Source organism: Aulonocara stuartgranti (genome assembly GCF_965226115.1).
Source record: "Aulonocara stuartgranti genome assembly, chromosome: 18".
Lineage (NCBI taxonomy): Eukaryota > Metazoa > Chordata > Actinopteri > Cichliformes > Cichlidae > Aulonocara > Aulonocara stuartgranti.
The window spans coordinates 20,277,867-20,300,847 of record NC_138954.1 but is presented as its reverse complement, the minus strand read 5'-3'; the positions used below and the strand labels follow the sequence as shown (position 1 = coordinate 20,300,847).

The window sequence follows — 22,981 nt, the reverse complement described above, 5'->3', positions numbered from 1 at the left end:
AAATGCATGCTGGGCCTTTTAAACTCTGGCATGCTCTGTGGCCCTGAAGCTTGGCAGGAACTATAGCTGTTAATTTCTTCAGAGCTGTTGTTGAGCTGATGTCAGAGAGGCTAAACTTTTCTAGCGGCCAACCTGAATTAAATAGGAAGCGTTTTTGATGTCTAATAATAGATTGGAAATTTGTCCGTAAAGAATCGGTGATTTAACGTTTTACAGTTTTGATGGTTTAAATGCTGAACAGTTGGAGCTGATACTGAGCACTGCAGTGTCTCGCACAGGCGTTCAAAAACAACAAAAAACAACATCAGTGTGTGCCCATTTCCTGTAACCTCCACCAGCACTGGCTCGCTCTTTGTGTCATTAATCTTATTTTAGTCTAGTATTATTGTGGCCAATACCGTAAGCAGTTGACCTCACGGGTGAGGGTGAGATATACAAATTGACTTTCAATGATGCGATGCACTTATCCCTCATTTTCCTCCAAATTAATTTTAGAATTATATATTGATGCTAATCTTCCATACTTGGGAGATTTAACGGCACTGGAGAGGAGTGACATGTACTGGCAACAAATCAATTGATGCTTCAGCAGGCAGCGCGAGGCTGATAAAGTGATTATGGATGGTTTAAGCGAGCGTGTTTGTAAGGATGTCTTTATGGGTATGTGAGTGCTTTTGTCGTCGTGCTTGCATATACTTGTACTTGTGAATATGAGTCGAGGCAATCATAAAAGTGCTGACCCTTAAAAAATCTCTGGCCTGTGATATAAGCAGTGTCTTGATAAGGTCGGTGCTCCTTCATCTTGCTGAAACAGCAAAATGATGCAAAAAAAAAAAAATCCTGTGTAATCCTCTGACATTGCAGATTAACTTTACATCTCGTTGTTTGTGTATTTGATTTTATGCTTCATTTTCTTCCTTCAAGTGCTTATTTTACTTTAGGATATTTACCAACCAGATTTTCTGTGTGCCACACACACACACACACACACACACAAAACAAACTGCTTGGACAACAACTGAAAATTCTTATTTGCTGCCAACTCTCAGTCTTCCGAACATGGACGCTATCAATAGCTTTTGGACTTACAGCTTCTCCCCTCTGACACAAGAGATTAATTGAAGAATCAAACAGCCCTCTAAGCAGTGGTTTAAAGTGGGGGGCTGTGTCTTAGGGGTCTGACTGTCTCCAGGCTTGGCTTGTGATAAGAGTGTTGGTGCGGAAATGAGCTCATCAAATTGGATGCTAATAAAAGGGAAGTGTCATGGTGAGTCTGGCAGTGCGTTTGGCCTGGAACATTTCATTGCAGGGCTTGTTTGATACTACATAGGGGATGTAACCACTGACACAGCAGGATATCCCAGAACTGATTACGCGATAGACATACAATTAATGCAGCAAATTTCAAGGCAGAATTCAGATGTTATAAGTTTGCTCTGAATGGCAACAGTGAACTGTTTTGGAATAAATTTCACTCGAGCGCTATAACTCAGGGGATTAAACACTGAGCACACAGTACAGCACAAATGCTACAGCACCCAAATGATGACTCCTTCTTTTTTAGAATTAGCTCTTCTGCCCTTCTGGTGGCCTCAAATGCAGAACCTCACCAAGCATTTGAAAACTCTTTCTACACATTTATGGCTTCTGACTCAGAGCCCTTTTTCTATGGAAGTGACTCACTCCCCCGTGAATGCACAATTGATGCGCACTCTTGAAGGCAGCTTTGTCTGTTCGCGTCCTTTCCCTCTGCCTGAAGCACAGACTAGCAGTGACCTGTACTCCCTGATGCTGACCCCAAAATGAAATGTTTTGCTCTTTTCAAAGCCTGAAGGAATGCTCGTGGTCTTTGGGGCGAAGCATGAAAAATCATTATTCATTTTTAAGGTGTATGGGGGGGGGGGGGGGGGGGGGGGGTGTCATCTTGAGAATACCCAAGGTAAAGGATATTTTCATGTATATTGCATTAATTGAATTACAAGGATGCGTATTTGATCTGGAATTTGAATTGCCTTTTGCTACTGCGAGGGATTGATAGCAAAGTGACCCATGGTGAATCTGATTCTATTTTATCTGTTAAACCCAACTGCCTAAGCTTGTAACATTCACACATTCACAAAGGACTTAATTACTCTTCTTTTTGTTTTAATTTATTTATTTTTGAGAGCACTTGTGGCTGCTCTTGCTCGTCACATGAAAAGAAACATAAAACAACTAAAAACTACAGATCCTATCTTTCAGAGTTTTCAATGATTTATGACCCCAAAAGACTACTGTATAAACATAAAGCATCACTGGTAAAAGAGATTACACATCTGTATTTGCCAGGCAAATAAATGATTGTAGATCATTTCTTAAACGATGGGAGCTTTATTACTTCTTTTGCCAAGGACTCCTCTGGGATTGACATTAGGAATGAAGACATTCAAATGAATGGATAATCTAGATCTTTTCTTGATTCATTAGAATCATCTTATTTAATTTATGTACATGTTCATCAGCAGGACGCTTTGTGACATTCTCCTGAAGTTTATTAGATGCATGCCTTGTATCACCAGGATCCTATTATTCAATTGTGAAAAGACAAACACTGTGCAAGCTAAAACAGTCTCAGTGTGGATGTAAAGACTAAACAATACGTCTCCTACTGGAGAACAATCTTAGCACACATTACTGGTACTGAAATCAACATTAGTTTTTACTGGAGTAGACACTCACTCAAGAATTATGACTACTACATCAAAGTAATCTGTCTGGTCTAGTAATCTGTAACTGAAACAAATCTTCAAACTGAAAAGAGACTCTCACAGTTCATGGCTTACTTTGAGGTAAAGTTTCACTACAATATGTCTCACTAATTATAACAGTGTGCAGCACAGTGCACTGATTAACAGAATGTATGTTTAAACTGGTGTAGAAATCTCAACAAATTCAGTGCTTAGCATTCTGACCTGTTTTAGTGACATAAAGTCACAGTAAGCATTATTGCAGATTTAGCAACAATGTGGAACCCAGTACACAATCACTTAGATCACCTAGAATGAAGTGTTTTTTGGAGACAAGAAAAAAAAGTAAATGGCTTTATGCACACAAAATTAAGTCTATAGGTAACAGACACACATCTTCTCTTTGGTAATGTCAATATTTAACTCCAGTAAGTACGTGAGTGATTTAAACCAGAATTTCTAGGTAAATGGGCTTGACTAATATCAATCAATACAGTGCAATACAAACTGCAGCAGTCTCTTTTTTCAGTCCTATCTTTGTTCTTTTTTGTAATGTGGAAAAATGCTATAAATATTCTCATGCTTAGCTACTTAAATACCAAAATTACTGCTGCAAAGCTTTATTTTTGTAAGGCAAATGGAGCATTTCTTTGATAAAATGTGAATTTGTGATACTTGGCTATCTCTCCTCTCAATGCATCAGTGGAGCAGAATCTGCTACTGAGGCTCTGTTTGGGGTGCAGAATTCATGATAGACTAAGAGTGCAGAATCTGCTATCACACCAAAGCATTAGTGGGTCTGTTGCACACTTTAGCTTGATATTGCTTCATGTAGTAAGAAGACACACTGATAAAATTACAAAAACAAACATTTAAGGTAAAAAATATGATAGAAACATTTTAGCAAACATGGACTGCATTAAAAAAATAAAGGGCTGCTTAATAATACTGTTTGTGTGCATTATTAATGTTCCATTTCCATGCTTTCACGCTGAATTCCTTCCAGAACAATCCACCGTGAACTTACTTCTACAAAACATAATGTTAAAAAAATACAGAGCATTAGTGACTAGTTTGTGATTATTTCATTAATTGGTCTATACTAAATAGACTGGACATATAACTAAGCCCTTTAGTGCTCACATTAGTGCATGTTAATTTCCCTAGCTATAATCATTTCTGTGAAACAAACATCAGACTGAATTAGAGCAAGGCGAGGAGGGGAATAATGTCAGTGATTAATAACTGAGAGGAGAGGAGGCTGTTTACTATGACTGAGAGTGTGTATTTTTGTGGCTGTGGGTGGCACCATTTCAGCTGAAGAGGGTACTGCACTTGGGATGATGGTACTGCTATCAAGATAACCAGCAAATTGTCGGTTCTGCATGATTAATAAAGCTTTTCCCCACCCCCAGCTGTTGTGGGAATTGAACATGTGTTGAGTTACTCATGGGGAAGTCCTGTGATTAGTACACAGTGGGTTATATCAGCTGCTTTTTTTAAAGTTCTCCTGTTTGATGATTTATGTTTGTTATTTTTTTAAGACAATCATGCAATTTTTGCTACTTAACATTCAAAAAATGTCAACAATCCAATCTTAATAATTTTTTTTGTTTAAATAAAACTATTGCCATATATATTTAAATTTCCTAAATCACAGATTGAAAAAATAGTTAATGTCCAAGGTATTTAAAAGTTTTTCTTTGGAGACTCGCTTCTTTTCCCCCTCATGTTTAGTTCAATCCTGGTACCTGACCAAACGAGTCACTTAACAATAACATATTAATCTATGAAAAATGTCAAAGAAGGTGATTCTCAAATACATTAGGCAGAAATTTGGATATCTGAGCATGGGGTGCAGTGAAAAATCTGAGGAAACTGGACAAATGGAGGAAAAATGTCTTAAAAACCCATGTACAGCAGCTGAAGAGTATCTGAAAGTCAAGACACTTTCAGATACTTACTTTCACAAAGATCTGACACAGGATCTGAGAGATACACCTGGTCCTTCAGCTGCAATGGTCTCAAGGGAAGGGTGGCTGTCTAGAAGCCTGTCATTTTTAAGGAAGGGAAACAGGAAGAAAAGCTGAGGTATGCCAAATTACACAAGAACTGGACTGAAATAAGTGGCAAACAATCTTCTCAAAATTCATTTCATTCATTTCATTTATTTATTCATTTTCAGGCACAACAAATACCTATATTGAACATAAAATACACAAAACAAAAAACAAAACTTGCCTGAAAAAGGAGTGGGACGAAGAAAACTTATTAAATCCCACCCCTATACTCACTCATCAACAAAAAAAAACAATAAACTTCCCGCAGCTACGCCCATCATTGCATACAGACCCATCAACAGCCCCGGGCAGATACAAGCATCTAAGCGGCAGCTCGCAACCAACAATTAGAGCCTTCATAACTGAATACAGAATATATAAATTATAAATTGCATTACCACAGGTAACAGGCAGTAATAACTACAAGTAACAGACACACATACATATACATACATATATATCTACACACACAAGTACATATATGTACATACATACGCACACTTTATTTTTTATTTTTTATTTTGGAATCCATACCAGCAATGGTAAGAGGACAGACATTACAGAGCACACTAAAACCCATCATTGAGTATACTGTGACCAGACCAACTGTTTGTAGAGAAATTTAAATCTATGAATATTTTTGCATTGTTTCAATTGTAAACTCAGACTGTTCCAGATTTTCACACCACATACAGACACACAAAAGCCTTTACGGGTTGTTCGAGTTCTGGGTAATTTGAATTCTCCAAAGCCTCTCACATTATAAACCTTTTCTCGAATTTCAAATCTAGTTTGTAAATTTGCCGGTAAAAGTTTAGTAAAAGCTTTATACAAAATTATGGATGTATTGTAATTAACCAGATCCTGGAATTTAAGTAACTTTGCCTGAAGAAAGAATTTGTGAGTATGATCTAGATAACCAGCCTTGTGAATAATACGCAGTGCTCGTTTCTGTGACTAATGGATTAGTTGTATTTTTATATGTATTTCCCCACACTTCCACACAATATGTAAGATATGGAAGAACCAGGGTACAGTACAGAGTACGAAGTGCATCTTTATCAAGGAATTGTTTCACTTTGTTCAAAACTGCGAGGCTTCTAGAAATTTTGGTTTTTATGTGTCTGACGTGGGGTTTCCATGAAATTTTGTTATCAATTATAACTCCCAAAAATTTGTTTTCACTCACATTATCAATTGGTACACCTTCAATGATAATTGGTAATTCTATATTATATTTTAAATTACCAAAAAACATTGCTTTAGTTTTATTTATATTTAATGATAATTTATTTATGTCCATCCATTTTTTTATTAATTTTAGCTCCCTGTTTACAGTCATTACAAGATCAGTATAATCATCGCTACTGAAAAATATGTTGGTGTCATCTGCGAACAGTATGAGTTTAAGTACTTGAGAAACATCAAAAATATCATTTATGTATACATTGAAAAGTTTTGGTCCCAACACTGACCCTTGGGGAACACCACATGTAATACCAAGTTTCTCTGAATGGTAATGCCCTATGCTAACATATTGTTCCCGACCTGTTAGGTAACTTTTTAACCAGTTACCAGCTTTCCCTCGAATACCATATCTTTCCAATTTATCCAGTAAAATTGAGTGATTGATTGTGTCGAAGGCCTTTTTGAGGTCAACAAAAATACCAACTGCATATTTATTTTTATCCAGTGTATCAGTAATTTCTTCTACTGCCTCAATTATCGCCATTGAAGTGGTTCTTTGCGTTCTGAAACCATACTAACCAACATTTATTATTTGATGTTTTTCAAGGAATTTTTCTAATCTTGAATTAAAAAGTTTTTCTAGAATTTTTGAGAATTGAGGCAGTAGAGAAATAGGCCTATAATTGGTAAAACTGTGTTTGTCATTACTTTTATATAGTGGTATTACTTTCGCAATTTTCATTTTTTTTGGAAAGCAACCGGACTGAAATGATAAATTACAGATATATGTTAAGGGACTAGCAATATTCAGAATAACCTGTTTAACTACAGACATATTTATGTCATGATAATCCATTGAAGACTTACTTTTACATTTTAATGTGATATTTATTACTTCTTGCTCATTTGTAGCTGAGAGGAACAGTGAAAAGGGATTTGATTTTATATTACTGATATTTTCATTTTTATAACACGGGATGTCCGCTGCTAGTTCAGGGCCAACATTTATGAAGAATTTATTGAACCCATCGACAATATTACTCATGTTGTGATTTTCACCATTTGCATCAGTAAAATATTCAGGATATGATGTTCCAGAAGATCCTTGTTTAATTAAGTTGTTTAACACATCCCAAGTTCCTTTTATATTGTTTTTATTTTCATATAATCTTCTTCTATAATAAAGTTGTTTGCTCGTTCTTATAATATCAGTCAATTTATTTCTATATGCTTTATATCTTTGTTCCACTTCTTTTGTTTTTACTTTGATAAACTGTTTATACAGATTGTTTTTCTTTTTGCAAGCATTAATAATTCCTTTTGTGAGCCAAGGACTTTTTATCTTTTTTTTCTTTGTCATGTGTTCGTTTACAGGACAATGTTTATTGTACCACATAGTAAAAATATCTAGAAAATTATCATAAGCCTTGTCCACATCTGACTCTTCATACACCGAACTCCAATCTTGTTGTGCTAAATCGAAATTGAAGGCATGAATTGCTTCTTCATTTATTGTTCGCTTTGCTATCATGATCTTGGTATCTATTTTTTTTAAATCACAGTCACACAAAGTAAAAACTGGTAAGTGGTCAGTTATATCACAGACAAGCAGACCACTATTAATTTGGAAATCCATGACATTAGTAAAAATGTTGTCAATAATAGTGGCGCTATGTGATGTTATTCTGCTTGGCTTTGTTATTGTTGGATATAGTGATAAGCTGTACATTGTGTCAGTAAAGTCATCAATGGCTTTTAACCTTGTTGGATTTAGCAAATCAATGTTAAAATCACCACAGATAAATAGTAATTTTTGGTTCACCGAAGCAAACGTTTTTTCTATCTATTCATTGATGGAATTATGAATGCAGAGAAGTATCATCAGATTTGGATTCAACGGGCAACATCTGCTGTTTATATATTGCATTTCTGTGTATGTTTGCACATGGTTCAATAAATTACTGCACCTATTCCAATTCAATTCAATTCAATTCAAATCAATCATATATATATATATATATAAATTTTACATTTATTTTATCAACTTTTCTTCTGACGATGCTGTCTGTGTTGAGAGCTCAGTGGATCTGCGTTCGACTACTCCGCCTAGGCTGCACTGCCGAGTGCAGATCCACTAGCAAGACTGAAGCTAAGCTCGTTGCAACATGGCAAATTGAACCTCCCCCACCCTTATTCAGATCTGGCCTTTGGAACTATTTTGGTCTTCATGTGAAGTTTGACCCTGAAGGTAAGCGCATCATGGACAAAAGTAAAACAGTATGTCGGATGTGCCACGCAATGCTCAATTACATTGGTGGGAACTAGTGCGTTAGCGCAGTTAGCTTGTTAACGTGTTGACGCCGTCCAGCCCCACGCACAGGGCGATCCGCGGTAGCTCGTTAACGGAGATTTGCCGTGTTGTGGCGTTAACGTCATTTCAACAAGATTAACGCTGACAGCACTAGTGGGAACACAACAAATATGACTGCACATTTACACCGACATCATCCTAGTGCAAAGACAAGTGAAAGCAGACAAAAACAACAAGCACGCATGCTACAAACTTTACCCGAGTCATTTATACAACCGTTAGCACATGATTCTCCTTATGGGGACCTGATAAGTTTAATATGCTGCTGACAATATAGCCCAGAAGAAGCGTATAGTATAGCTTTTATTTTGTAAAGAGCCATTTCTCTGTAATAAACTCTTTTCCAAAGATGAGTGATTTCTCGATCAGATTGATTTACTTTTTATTACTTTGTTGTTTCAGCAACATTAAATTTAAAAACTGTACTTTTGAGTTAAAATATATATTTACAATTTTAATAAATGACAAATTAAAAAAGCATGAACATTTTTTTGTATCGAAAAAATATCGAACCGTGACACCAAAGTATCGAACCGAACCGAACTGTGAATTTTGTGTATCGTTGCACCTCTAATATATATATATGTACCAAATTAAAACAGTTCCCCCGAGGTGCTTTATACTGTAATGTAAAGACCCTACAATAATACAGAGAAAAAATAGAAAACCCCAACAATCATATGACCCCCTATGAGCAAGCACTTTGGCATCAGTGGGAGAGAGAAACTCCCTGTTAACAGGAAGAAACCTCTGGCAGAAGCAGTTTCGGAGAGGTGTGGCCATCAGCCATAACCAGTTGGTCCCATTCTCCAAGCAAAATATAAAGGAAGGAGAATTATCTACAGATATACACTAAAAAAAACGAGTTCTTGTGTGATGTTAATTTATTTTACATGTTTTTAATCAGTCTGCACAGTATATGCTGTTCACATAACATTAGACCCATACCGCTGAAAAAGAAATCTAGACCTTTCAAACAAGTGTGTGTGTGGGGAGGGGGCGCTGAGCAGATGCTTGTAGCCAGTGAACTTTACATGCAAGGCTTGGGCATATTGAAATACTCTGAACAGGAGGTTTTGTTCTGAAAGGCCAGACTGTTCTCACATGCTGTGAACTTAGTAGCCATTTACTGTATGGCAAACAGCCTCAAGCCCATGAACAGGCAACTTGTCAGAAGCCACTTGACAAACATTTACTCGCCATCCCACATAAGGTCATCCATAGGCAATAAACATAGACATGAGCAAACACATACAAATGCTCTAAAAATCTATGCCGTGTAAGGCAATTTGAGCCTATACAAATGGCAGTCTCGGGCTTGCCACAGTCCCTGAAACCCAACAGTTATTCCCAAAGATAACCGCACGCTAAAAATAAATGCTTTAAACGTCAAGCATTTAAAAAACTAAGCACTGATAAATTCTTTGGTTGATATCTTGTCCAATCTCTTCATAGTAGTTAGTGTAGTCAGCTGTACTCTAAGGACAACTGCACTAGACATCAGAAAATGCACAAGGGGAAACAGCACGCAAATCAGGAGAGGTTGTTTGCAGGGCAGACAAGCTTAAACAGTGTGGTTTCTATTCAATGCTTGATTACTCTTATCCACCATGCACCCCCACCTATTATTCTTTGTTCTTAAATGATCTCTCCAAGTCTACAACAAGACTTTTGTTGAAGTCATCTTTTTTTTTTCTTTCTGTTCATTTCCCTCCCGGCAAATACAGACACTGCAGAATCTTGCTTTTTCTTGTCGCTGTCATTTGTAAGCCAGCTGGTGACAACATGAACATGTCATCAGCAGCTCCAGTCACTTGGAGTTCTCAGAAACACCTGGGCAAGCGGCCTTGGATGTTTTTGTTTTGCTTCTGTTACTTTTTATCAGTATCCTCCAACCTCCTCCTTGTTCCAACTATCAGTTGGGTATTTAAAAACAAAAAAATTCCAGTTTTCCCTAATGATACACAAACCTGTGAAAAAGTTATCCCCAGTTCGATTAGAAATATGACAAAAATCCTGAAACATGACAATTGTACCTTAGTTGCCTGTAATACCCAATAAAGACAGACAATAGGATGGGTCTTGTACTGGGATTCTCCTCCTCCCTCAGACATGCTATGTGAACCTGAGCTCAGTTAAGTTCTACTCTGTTACTCATATGAATATATTCCAATGCCTCCTGCGCGATATTCGACTGCTTCCTTCGAGGGGTCACCACAGCAGATCATCTGTCTCCATCTCACCCTATACCTATCATCCTCTTCTCTTACACCAGCCCTCTGTAAGTTCTCCTTCACTACATCCGCGAATCTTCTCTGAGGTTTTTCTCTTTTTCCTCCTGCCTGGCAGCTCCATTTTCAACATCTTTTGTCAAATATATCCACTGCCTCTCCACCGCACATGTCCAAACCATCTCAGCCTTGGCTCTCTAACTTTAGCTTATCATACTTATAAGATTTATTTAAATATTTTTAAATCCAGCTCTTTTTGTACAGAGCTGGGTAATAATACAGCACACTTATACCACTCTATTCTGTTATAAATGATGCTGCAGAAAACAAAGTGAGTTGAGCTCAGTGGGACAAAAGCATTGAGTTCAGAAAAAACAGCTACCCATACTTGTGCTGCTTTGTTGCATATTCGACACCTTAAATTGACCGTTTTTTGTTTGTTGGACTACTGTGAAAATAGTCTTCATCACAATCTTTATTCAACAAGTATGCATCAGGAAAGAGAAAAGGTTAGAGGATTGCAGTTTAACCACCCTAGTCTAATTCAAGCCTTTGATTCATTCGGTCACATGAGTCAAGGCAGTTGTTCTTCTGAAGCTGAAGCTGATCAAGTGTGGAGAAAGGTACTGGTTAAGATGAATCATCTGCATATGATCGAACAGCCACATCACCTTCTGCCATTAACCATTATACCCGAAGCAAACCTATTTGGCTGTTTTCTGTCAGAAGACGTTCTTTTACTAATGCCTCTTTCGAACATGTGCTATCTTCCATTAATCTGACGACATCTGAACAGATTGGCTTCAAGTCAGCATCCTGTTGACTGTTTTTGTAAAACTGGGGGTGGCAGTCTAACAAGGTATTTACATCTATTCATCACATGTTGCCCACTACATCTGAAGGAAGGTATCATTACACATTCACGGTCATTCCAGCCAAGATGAAAGATTTTTCTCCTTCTCCTTCTCCTTCTTTAAAGTTTCGGAGTTTACCGGAGGCACATCACCTGTGCTGAACTGGTGGCATGGCTTTGTGGCACTTTAAGCCAATGAATTATGGCTGTTTAGGGCTGTGGGTTAGGTTGGAATTACACACCACTACGTAGGGCTCAACTGCTTTACCACTTCTTAAAAGGTCCCAGGGTGATTTTACCAAGACCGAGTTAGCTTATTGAGTGGCTGCACTGTCACAGCTACATGGCTGGAGGTCCTATGGCTCAAATTACTCGTGGCAATCGTGCACTAAAAGCCTGTCCTCTGCTGTGCAATGAAAGGTGTTACTGCACATGCGAATGCTCCTCTTCGTACTGTTTTTTTTTGTATCTTTTTTTAATGCTATTGAACACCTGTAAATGGCCTTTCTTGACTCACATTAAGCATCCCATCAGTATTTATTCTGAGTCCTATTTTCAGTTTGCTTAATTGCTGCCAACACTCTCTGAATACTTCTCTTAGAAGCTTTCACACCCAATCACTTGGGTCAGATTTGCTTTCTCGCTTTTTGTGGTGACCAGAACACCAGGTCTTGTCTCCATATTTTCTGTAGTCAATTATTGAGTGGACATGTCTAATAAGACTGTTGGGTGGATAAAGATAAAAGTCGACCCTACTCACAGCAGACCATGATCTTATGATATAGGCAGGCTGGGATGCTTCTTAGCATTGAGATAGCCGAGATGGTCCAAGATGGATTTTTTCTTTTTATTTTAAAAAAACTAAAAAACATTTTTTTACCTGGAAGAAATCCCAACTAATCCAACATTGAGATTACTGGTAGGAATTGCAGTTTGGGATCAAGTTGGCTAATGCTAATATGTTGTCAAACAAGCTAAAGAGATACTTGATAACCAAAATATATTTTCAGAAAGAAGAGCTACTTCAAAAGAGTGCTGCATCTGAAAAGGCAGCTCCCTTTGCTCCACTGTCTAGATGAAGGAAGCCAAAAATTGAACTTTGGGTCCAGAAAGTTTGAAACCACTCCTCTATAACATCTAGCTTTAGGCTAATCCCGAGGATAGTCAAGGAGCTGAAGACACTAAGCAAGAGGAATAGAATTCAGTTTTAGGGTAGAAAGAAAGATGGGGAAATGAGATATGGCAAGCTATTGTGAATCACTTAGAATGTGCATATACGTACTGGTAATCACATACTGTGATTATCTTGTAGCTTGGAGGTGTTTGATGTCATTAGGGTTATTCTACCCATTTATTTCTATTTCCTACTTCGGGCTAGGTGAGACACTATCTCGTTTGGCTCATCATCGGCCCATTACTATCCTCCAACCAGCCAAGCATATTTCATTTCAGTGCTACTCCAGGCTAATGAACATGTATCGATTTATCTAACAATCGCAGTAACTGCAAAGAGCTGAATTAATTTGGTGTAATTGACCTACTCCAAGCAACTGACTGCTCTTGGTCTTGGTTTCTTTCTCATATTCCCCCACATACGCTCTATCTCTGTCATCCCGATGGCCGTGTAAGCAATTCCTGACATTAGCAAATCACAGCTTGTAGCACAGTGTAATATAAGCACTCTTGCTCAATAAGTGAAGGAAACAGATCTAACATGTACTCTGTAAACTTGTTTCCTCCTCCAAACCCTGATATACCCATGAGTGATTAATCTACTTTGTCATTTGGGGGGAAAATACATGGTGTATATTTATGAAGCTGGACTGCATGTGTAATATCTTCAGACTTAGCAGATTGTCTGGTAGAATATGCTTTCACACTGCACCCATGTGGCCACTATTATGTACTGAAAGCATCCAGCATCCAATGAAGCATCAATATTCTGAGCTTTAAGAATAAGCTGAGGGTATGACAGAACTGATACTGTTATTCCATTGACGTATATCAGCATAATTTCCTTTGAAGCTTATATTCCAGTCTGTCATTCATGAGCCTTACAGACGGACATTATAATAATAATAATAAAAAAAAATTCTAACTTCTTTCTCTGTGCTTGTATAACTGGAACCAGCTGTGGAGCAGAGACTTTCAGGTCTCTGTCAAACAAATTTTAAACAAACGATATTTAATCTTTTAAATGCAATTCACAAGTCAAATAAGCTTATTACAGCCTGTGTTTGCAGAACAGTTTATGATTCATAATTTTTAAAGCTGTTTATAGAGACCATGTTTCCAGGAAAATATGCAAAAGCTCCTTTTTAAGAAATCATACAATAAATTCTCATTAAGTTCAATTGTTTAAAAAAAAAAATACAATTTCTATGACAAAAAAAAAAAAGAAACCTGCAAAATGCGATTTTGTTATTGTTTATTTTCCACTTGTACTAAACCAAATAATTAACATTAAAGCAACGAAATTTAAATTGACGTTTTTATTTTCCTCTAAGTGGAAGGGCCACTATGTTCTCATTCAATAACTACAAATTTATGTCATTTCTTGGTTACATGAAAGTTAAACAAATTACAAAATAAATGGTGGCCATTTGTCAAAGTCTGTCTCTAGTTTTAGAGACAGACAAATGGAAACATACAGTGCAGCTATGGAGTTTAAAGCTTTAATAGCCTCTGGTGGCAATTATATAGATTACAGCTATAATTGGCCCGTGGTTTGCTTTGAGGACATTCCCAGGCCTGAGTGTGTCTGTCACTGGGTGTAACTGTTCTCCACCTCAGTGTGTCGCCTGCCTCGATGTACCAACAGACATACTGTAGGCTGACTCAATAGACCACACAGACTTCTGGGAAAACATTATGCAGCCCCATTAGATTGGAGGAACACGAATGTCATGTCCAGGATGCCCACACACGAAAATCACAAGCAGGCAAGCATCACTTCCTGACAGAGAAAACTATTTTTTGCACATTTGAAAAGTCACATACACTTTTCTTTGTATTTCTTACAAACTACAAATAAAAAGCAATAGAAAAGCAATAGAATCACAATACTGTGTAAAAGTCCTGAATCACAGTCATTGCTTTGAATTTTGTTAGGAAGATGGGAAACAGGTGCAGTGGTTTATAAGACAAAAACAGAGTATTGAAAGTCAATATTTGGTATGACCACCTTTATTCTTCAACACAGTTTGAATTTTCTTGGGCTAGCTTTCTTGTCATTTCTTTAAGGAGCCTTAAGGAATAGTTCTCCAGGCTTCATGAAGAACACCCAAAGCTCTTCGTTGGTTTTTGACTGCCGTTTGTTCTGTTCTATGTCAAGATGCTTCAGTAGCGTTGAGGTCGTGGCTCTGGGGAGGCCAATCCATGACTGATGCTCCATTGTGTGTTTGGCTATCCAGGCATGTTTTCACTGCAGTGTGCTCGGCAACATTTTCATGCTTAAAAATGAACCTGTTGCCAATCGGATGTTTTCCAGGATGTATTCCATGGTGTATCAAATTTTAGCATTTTTTTCACAATTAAAATTAAGATCCCCAAGACCACAGCCCCAAATCGTGGCAGTGCTGTGTTTTACAGCCAGCTATAGACACTAACGGTCATACCTCTCTCCTAACCTCCTCTGTACAGACTGATGATGATTTAGGTTTCACATTTGGATTCATCACTCCATCAGACCTGTTGTCACAGATTTTTAGTCGATTTCTTGTGTGATTTGGCATATTCATGCCTTTTCTCCCTGTTTTCCTTCTTTACAAATGGTTTCTTGGCACTGACACCACTAATGAAGGTTTGGCAGACAGTAGGTCAATCAACTGATGGGCAGGATGCATCTCCCAGGTCTTTTCTTCCCCATCTCATAAAGACATAACCTTCAGATACTGGTCATCTAATGCAGATTTTTTTAGGCTTGTCACTTATTCTTTTGTCCTCGAGTTTCCCTATTTTGTTTTTTATGGACATAATTTATGTGTTTTTGTGACAGGTTGCTTGTAACAATGATGCAGCCTAAAATGTTTCTTGGCTAAGTTGCCTGTTATGTGTTGACATAACACTGGTTCATCAGTTGAGATTTTTGTGTGTGTGTTTGAATGACTCACATGTCACTGTTAAGTGGTTTATCGAACAAAACAAACAATTGGTCAGGACTGGACAAAAAATTAGTAAAAAAGGAGCCAATGCTGACAAATCTAGAGACTAGAGACTAGAGAACCTCTGCCCAAGACCATTTTAAAGAAATTACAGGAAAGTCTGGCTCCTTGGAAACAAAATATTAAGAAGGTGGTTCAAGACTTTTTCACAGTACCGTAATCACTAAGATCTTAAAGTTTAATGAAGGATATAGAAGTTCTGAATCAATAGAACCTATTACAAGAAGTATAAGCCAAGTGACTTATAGTACAAATGCCTAATACAAACATTGTCCACCAGGTAGGGAAAGCACAACTAATGCTGTACTTTCTCAGGAAACTACATCAGGCCCAGTTACCCCAGAGACTGTAGTAAACTTCTACCGCTCCACCATCGAGAGTCTTCTGACTTACTGCTGCACACTCTGGTTTAACTGCTGCACCGCGGAGGACAAGAGGAAATTGCAGCGGGTGGTGAGGGCAGCAGAGTGGGCAATTGGCACCTCACTAAGCCCCCTCAGAGACATTTATAAAGGCAGACTTCAGCAGAAAGCCAACATCATCATCAAAGACCCCTCGCACCCTGGACACTCACTTTTTTCCCCACTTCCCTCTGGTAAATGGTACAGGTCCATCAGGACGAAGACAAACAGACTCAACAGAAGTCTTTACCCACAGGCTGGCAGACATTGGCAGACACCCTGATTGGAGGATAACTGCACTGCCAACACTCATGGCCATTACATCTTATTTATAATCCATATTTCTATGTATACTTTAATGCAACCAACATACCTCTTTAAACTGTAGTTATTATAACACTATTTATTATAGTTGCAACAGCACCCCCCCCCCCCCCCCCCCCAACGCCAAACTGCCATTGTTTTTGTAACAATGACAATAAAGAGCTATTCTATTCTATTCTATTCTACCAGTAGGTGGTAGCATTGCCCAATACACATTTCACATGGTCGCGTAGATAAGTCACTGGTCACAGTTCAAGAATAATAATGTATGTGCATTAGCAACAATGGGATGAAGGATGAACAAAAGAGGAAGTGACAGAGAACTGAAAACATGAGTAGGATCCAACTCAGGCGTAAATGCACATAATATAATACAGAAAGAAAGAAAGAAAGAAAGAAAGAAAGAAAGAAAGAAAGAAAGAAAGAAAGAAAGAAAGAAAGAAGAGTGAATGTGTGAAAAAAGAAACTGTTGCCAGACCTAATTTGATGAATGTAACCCCTCCTTCCAGTCACATGCCTACATGCCGAGGAGAGCATGGATAACTGAGGCCAGAGGTCTGGGGGGAAGCTAGTGGGGCAGTTGGTGTTTGGAAGGCAGACAAGGGCAGGCAGGAGCAGAGCCAGGAGGGTAAACTATGCCACAGAGGACAGACGGGTGGAGTGGACCATGATTCTCTGGGGTGGTTCGACCACCTGTTTGTCTGTCTGTCTGTCTAATCCGGGTCAGAATGGCGTGATCTAATGCTTAAGGTTGACAGCTCCAGGGTAAACTAAAACCCAGTCATGGGGTCCACCACTCGTAAGCTGAATCTGCACAATCCACATTTTATATTTTTCATATGTATGTAAAAGCTGGCTTTGTGTTCACATAAAGGTTCAGTGACCAAAATATATAAGACACAGGGACAAAAAAAAGAGGAATGGATAATGTCACATACTGTACTGTAGGCCTCCATATTCCCTGTATATGTAAAGGGCATTAAGTGGTAATGTTCAAGGCATTAAAAAAAAACACATCTTCATATGCAGACATACCCACGTACAAAGTAGAGGGGATTTGTGGGAGTGCTGACGGAGGAGGTCGTGGTTCAGATTCTCTGCTGCCGCAAAGGGCACATGGGAGTCAAACCCATCGTCTGTCATGAACCTATGCACACCCACTCAGAGCATGCACAGACGGCCACAAAGTACATTCACTGTGTCTATATGCAATCAATATACAGATAGATAACCCACAAGCACTCATATATCAATAGCGATTGACCAATAGAAGGAGTCAGCTCTAAGTGCAGCTTACTGACACCAGAATAACATATATATATCACAATGTTGTGCAAACTCTTGTAAAAGTCAAGAAGTAAAACAGAGTGACTGTACTGCAGGCAAAAAGAAGAAGGGCAAAGTTCAGGGAGGTGTTATCCAAATGAAGTCACGCAGATGGTAGCACTGACAAACACATTGACAAAATGGCTTTCTTGGCAGAATTCCCAGCCATAGCTATCATGTTTGTCATGAGCAGGCATATGTGAATAGCTTTAATAAGGAATTAATCTTCTTAGGTGTCTGTGATTTCATTATCATTCGTCAAGCTGGTGGTCTTTTGGGACTTTAGTAATGTCAAAATCTTGATTTTACACAGATATGCAAATAGATGTTATTGTATTCTGACTTATAGTTCATTACAGGAGATATTTTAAAAGCACTGCTGCATGTGTTGCAAATCACTTAATTATCTGGGCCAAAGCACATTTCTAATCTTCATGAAGTAAGTAAGTAGCACTGTGAAAATCCTAAGGCACTCAGGCTTTAAGGTTCTATGTGCTGTGCTCCAGCTTACAGGAAGTGACTAGAGGCACTGCACTGCATTGGCCTTTGAAACTTCAATCCTTCTGCAGTCTGACTCTGGCACTCTCAGGGGAGATTCCTCTCAACCAGGCTTGTCTGCATGTGTTCTGTTTTGTTCCGCTCTCTCTATGCTAAGTTATTTGTGTCTTTGGTGAAGTAAGCTGCTTTTTCTACTCTTACAAACTTGTGCTGTCTCTCTCCTTGTTGCAGTGTGTGATAGTACCTTTACTCATGTGCTTGAGCCAGATCCTAACCTGAAATTAGCCCCACTTTAAAACCTAAAGGGAACCACGACTGCACCATCACCGCTGATGAAGCTGAACGCCACGGGGAGCTGGAGGATATATGAGCTGTTACTGGGCAAGAGGCAGGGCACACCCTGGACAGGTCAACAGTCTATCGCAGGGCTAACACGGAAAGACAGACAACAAATCACACTCACATCCATACCTACTGCTGATTTGGAAACACCAGTTAACCTAACAAGCATGTTCTCACACTGTGATACGAAGCCTGAGTACCTAGAGAGAACCAATAGAAGCACAGCGAGGACACACAGAATGCCCCAGCCAGCAGGTTTAACCCAAAACTCCTGATGCGTGGCAACAGTCCCAACAACTGCAGGCCAACTGTGAGCTAAAAATGCTAATTTTTATCTTTTATCTTTTTAAATTTTTGTTATCATATCATTAGGGAAATTGGTCAAACCACATAATTTCACATGTTACTGGGATTAATAAATGAGCTCTGTATGTCCCTCCCCCACATACAGTCAGCTACTGGACTCTTATCTGATGCCTACTGCACTCTGTTAGCTCACCTAGGCACAGCACACCCATCAATTAAGTGTTGTATTGAGGTTCGCTTGCTTAAATACATTGTAAGTCTATGATTGTATGCCGTTTGACCTAGTACCTGAATTACAAGCTACTATTATTATTTAACAGTTATGGCCAAAGGGTTGATTGTGTTAATCTTTTGTTTCTGGCGAAGAAAAGAAATTAGCTAACTGGAGCTCTGTTAAACTGAGTGCTGTTGATTCTCCTCAGCAGGGGGCCATTTGTGAAGCAGCCAAGTCAACACCTTATATCACTGATCAAATCTGGCAGTTATATTATGAACCAGATCCAATTTTCATTTATCACTTGAATCCAAAATCATAATTGTGAGTTCCTGTTTCTCTTTATTCTTCTACCTTATTATTCTAGTTGCTCAGACCTTTGCTGGCTAACTACTCCCTCAGTTTTCAGCCGATTTTCACCATTCAAACTTTAAACTGTTCTGCTCCTTCTGCTAATTCCTGCTGTATCTTTTGGTGCTCATAACTTTTATACTTTTTGAGATATTAAGCTTTTCATGCCATTTTTTGGCCCATTTTGCTGAATGGGACCACATTATCAGTTTTGCCTGCTGGGCTGATTCATGTTTTAGCTCAGTGAGATGAGCAGCCGTTCTCAGAGCAGGAGGGCGGGGTTCGAGTCCCGCTTATAGCAACATTTTTTTCAGTTAAAAGTTAAATCTTTTCAACTCTTTTCAATGCAAATGTCAGCTTCTTCAACACTTTTCAGCAAAATTTTCAGTGTTTTCACCTCTTTTCAGCACAAATTCCAGATTCTTCAGCTAATTTCAGCACAAATTTCAGCTTCTTTACCTCTTTTTTTCGAATAAATTCTGCTAATTCACCTGTTTTCAGCACAAAGTTCTGCTTCTTAACCTCTTTTCAGCAAAACATTCTGCTGATTCACCTCGTTTCAGCACAATTTTCAGCCTCTTCTGCTCTTTTCAGCACAAATTTCAGGTTCCTTATCTCTTTTTTGCTGACCATTCAGCATTTTCACCTCTTTTCAGCACAAATTTCAGCCTCTTCAACTCTATTCTGCACAAATTTCTTTTTCTTCACCTCTTTTCAGCCCAATTTTTTTGTTTCTTCATCTCTTTTCAGAAAAAAATTCAAAAAGTACACATCTTTTCAACAGAATTTTCAGCTTTTTCACCTTTTTTTCCAGTTACTTGAGATCCAGTTTGGCTCAGTGAGATGAGTAGCCTAAAAAATTTCAGCCTCTTCTGTTCTTTCTGTTCTTTTTCTCCTATTTTCAGCACAATTTCAGCTTTTTCACCTGTTTTTAGCATACAGTTCTGTTTCTTCACCTCTTTTAATCACAATTCAGCTTCTTCAGCACCCTGCATATTTTTTTCTCTCACCATATCTCTCGTTGGGACAAGAACTAGTTTGGTTTGATTAGGTCAAGACATAGAAACTAGTCAAATATATTTTGAATATATAGTTCATGAATTTGTTTTCAGAAGTGTTCTCCTTTACCTTTATTTCATGTATATATTCCTTAATTGGTGTGTGTGCGTGCATGCATTTACATGGCAGCAAGTGTATATGAATGTATGAAAATAGGGCGGGACTTTCCCTTTATTCTGTTGCTCTTCCGTGGCGAGGCCACATTCCCAGCACCACTCAGGGGGTTCCAGTGAGCGAGCCATGACACCAAACCCACCAGGAATTCTAGGAACGTTTTCCCTGTGGTTTCAGGTTACCACATACACACACTGAACACAGATCACAGGCACACACAACAGCCTCCACAGTAGTGGACTGTACTTTTGTTGTTTGTACAGAGCTGGTTTTGTTAGCTTTCCTTCTCTCCTCCCGTGCCGGTCATTCTTTTTCATTTTAAATTCATATACCTTTACAGTGGGTTTCAGTAAAAGCTTGGCATAACTCTTAAACTTGTAACTAGACTCAAAGCAGACATCTTGCTCACATTCTCACTTTGATTATAAAAACACTCACTGGAAACTGAAACTTGTACTCACATTTACACAAAAACTCTACAGGGAATGTTGCCAATACTCACTGTATGCCCTAAATTTAGGCCTACAGGTAAACATTACCTCATACAGCAGGAAGATATATGTGTACATATATATCAATGTCTTGCCTAGGTCAGGTCTGTATTTTATGTGCAAGGTCTGATGAATCTGTTGGGAAAAATGATAAAAGTGTTTCTATAAATAGTTATGACAGAGGTGCTTAGCTCTGAAAGTCAAATTTGATCACACTGTGTGATGCAGTTGTGTGTTGGATGTATTACAGTACTTAAGCTACCCCTCATGTCTTCAAATAGCTGCAGTGATTTATTGAAACGTGCAAATATAAAATAAAATACACAATACAAGGCGATAACAGAGCTTGTTATTGCAAATGAGCTTGAAAGTCAGTATTTGGTATGACCACTTGTATTCTTCTACACAGCCAGAACTTTATTAGTAAGCTTCCTTGATATTTCTTGAAGTAGCCTTCAGGAGTTGTTCTCCAGGCTACTTGTTCTGACCTCTATCTTTATAGATATCACACTGCTTCAATAAAGTTGAGGTCCTGGCTCTAGAGAGGTTAATCCATGACTGATAGAGTTCCACTCTAACCATGCATGCCTTTACTTCATTAGTGGTGCCTTTGAGATCATCTGTATGGTGAAAAATGTAGTTGCTGCCACTCTGATGCTTTCCAGATAGTACTGATGGTGGATCAAAATCTGACAGTACTTTTCTGTGTAAAGTATCCCCAAATCATGACAGAACCTCCACCTTGTTTTACATAAAGTTGTAGACACTCATTGTTGTACATCTCTTCTGACCTCTTCTGTCCATATTGACAACAATTTAAACCAAAAATTGGTCACTTTGATTCATCACTCCAATTCACTGTTGCCAGTGAATTTCAGCTCAGATCCTTTTCTCCTTATTTTTCCTGCTTTATGAATGGCATTTTGTCAACTACCCTTCCACTGAGACCAATTCTAACGAGTGAGTGGTCCGCAGGTGCGCATTTCCTGTCAAAATAAAAGACGCGCCACAGATAAGAAGTTGCAATGCGCGTTTGCGTACATACGATTTTCTGGAGGAGGACAGACATTTGTTTAGAACTCTTAAAGATGTCGAAGAAGCAAGCTCCTTTAAGCAATTGCTTTGGTGTTCCTCCACCTCCAAAGAAATGTCAGAAGGAGTCCGAACCGCAAAAGAAGTGTATTCTCGGAAAAGTGGCTGCGGGAGGTGAGCTGGCTTCAAACAAATGATGAACGCACAGAGATGTGGTGCAGAATATGCCGTGAAAATCCCACTCTAGTGGACAAAAACAGTGCCTTTTATATGTACACAAATGTGCGTTGCAACTTCTTATCTTGTGCGCGTCTTTTATTTTGACAATGAATGCACACCTGCGGACCACTTATGTGCACCCATAACTATAGGTCTTTGTTGGATTTTTAGCCTATTTCTTAAAGACACAACTTTCAGATACTCTAGCTCCTCACCTTCTTGGTGTAAAATTACTATTTCATGCCTGTCACAATGCGTTGTCTTTGGCATTTATTGCTGATTTAACCAGAGAAATATGAATGATGTGTGCAGGGGGGTCATATATAGACAGAGAACTGGAAGAGGACTGTATGAGGTGTGGTCTTGAACCTGAAATACAGATAAATGATTTCGAATTTAAAATTGATTCTTCGTTAAGTTGCCTGTTATGTGCAGACACAACAATATTGCACTCCTTGAGTTATTTGTCTCTTTTACGCTTGAATAATTTATAGGTCAGTGTTAAGTGGATTAATAAATGAAGAAAAAAGCATTCATCTGAAAATGCACGGGTAAAAAAAATAAAAAGACAGAAAAGAAAGAAAAATCACTTCAGAAAGAACGAAGAACTATTGCTCAAGATCACGTTAAAAAATTACAAGAACGCCTGGCTCCTTGGAAGCAAAATATGAGGAAAGAATGAAAGTTGGCTCAAGACTTTTCTACAGTACTG

General features: G+C 38.4%; 2 protein-coding genes across 5 annotated transcripts in view; one reads left to right on the top strand and one right to left on the bottom strand.

The window, feature by feature from the left end:
- The window catches only part of LOC309693852 (uncharacterized protein), a 548,750-nt gene that overhangs the window by 395,120 nt on the left and 130,649 nt on the right, over positions 1 to 22,981 (top strand). The gene's annotated exons all lie outside the window — the stretch shown is intronic.
- Positions 1 to 22,981, bottom strand: part of gpc5c (glypican 5c) — a 109,874-nt gene that overhangs the window by 34,894 nt on the left and 51,999 nt on the right. The window lies entirely within an intron of this gene.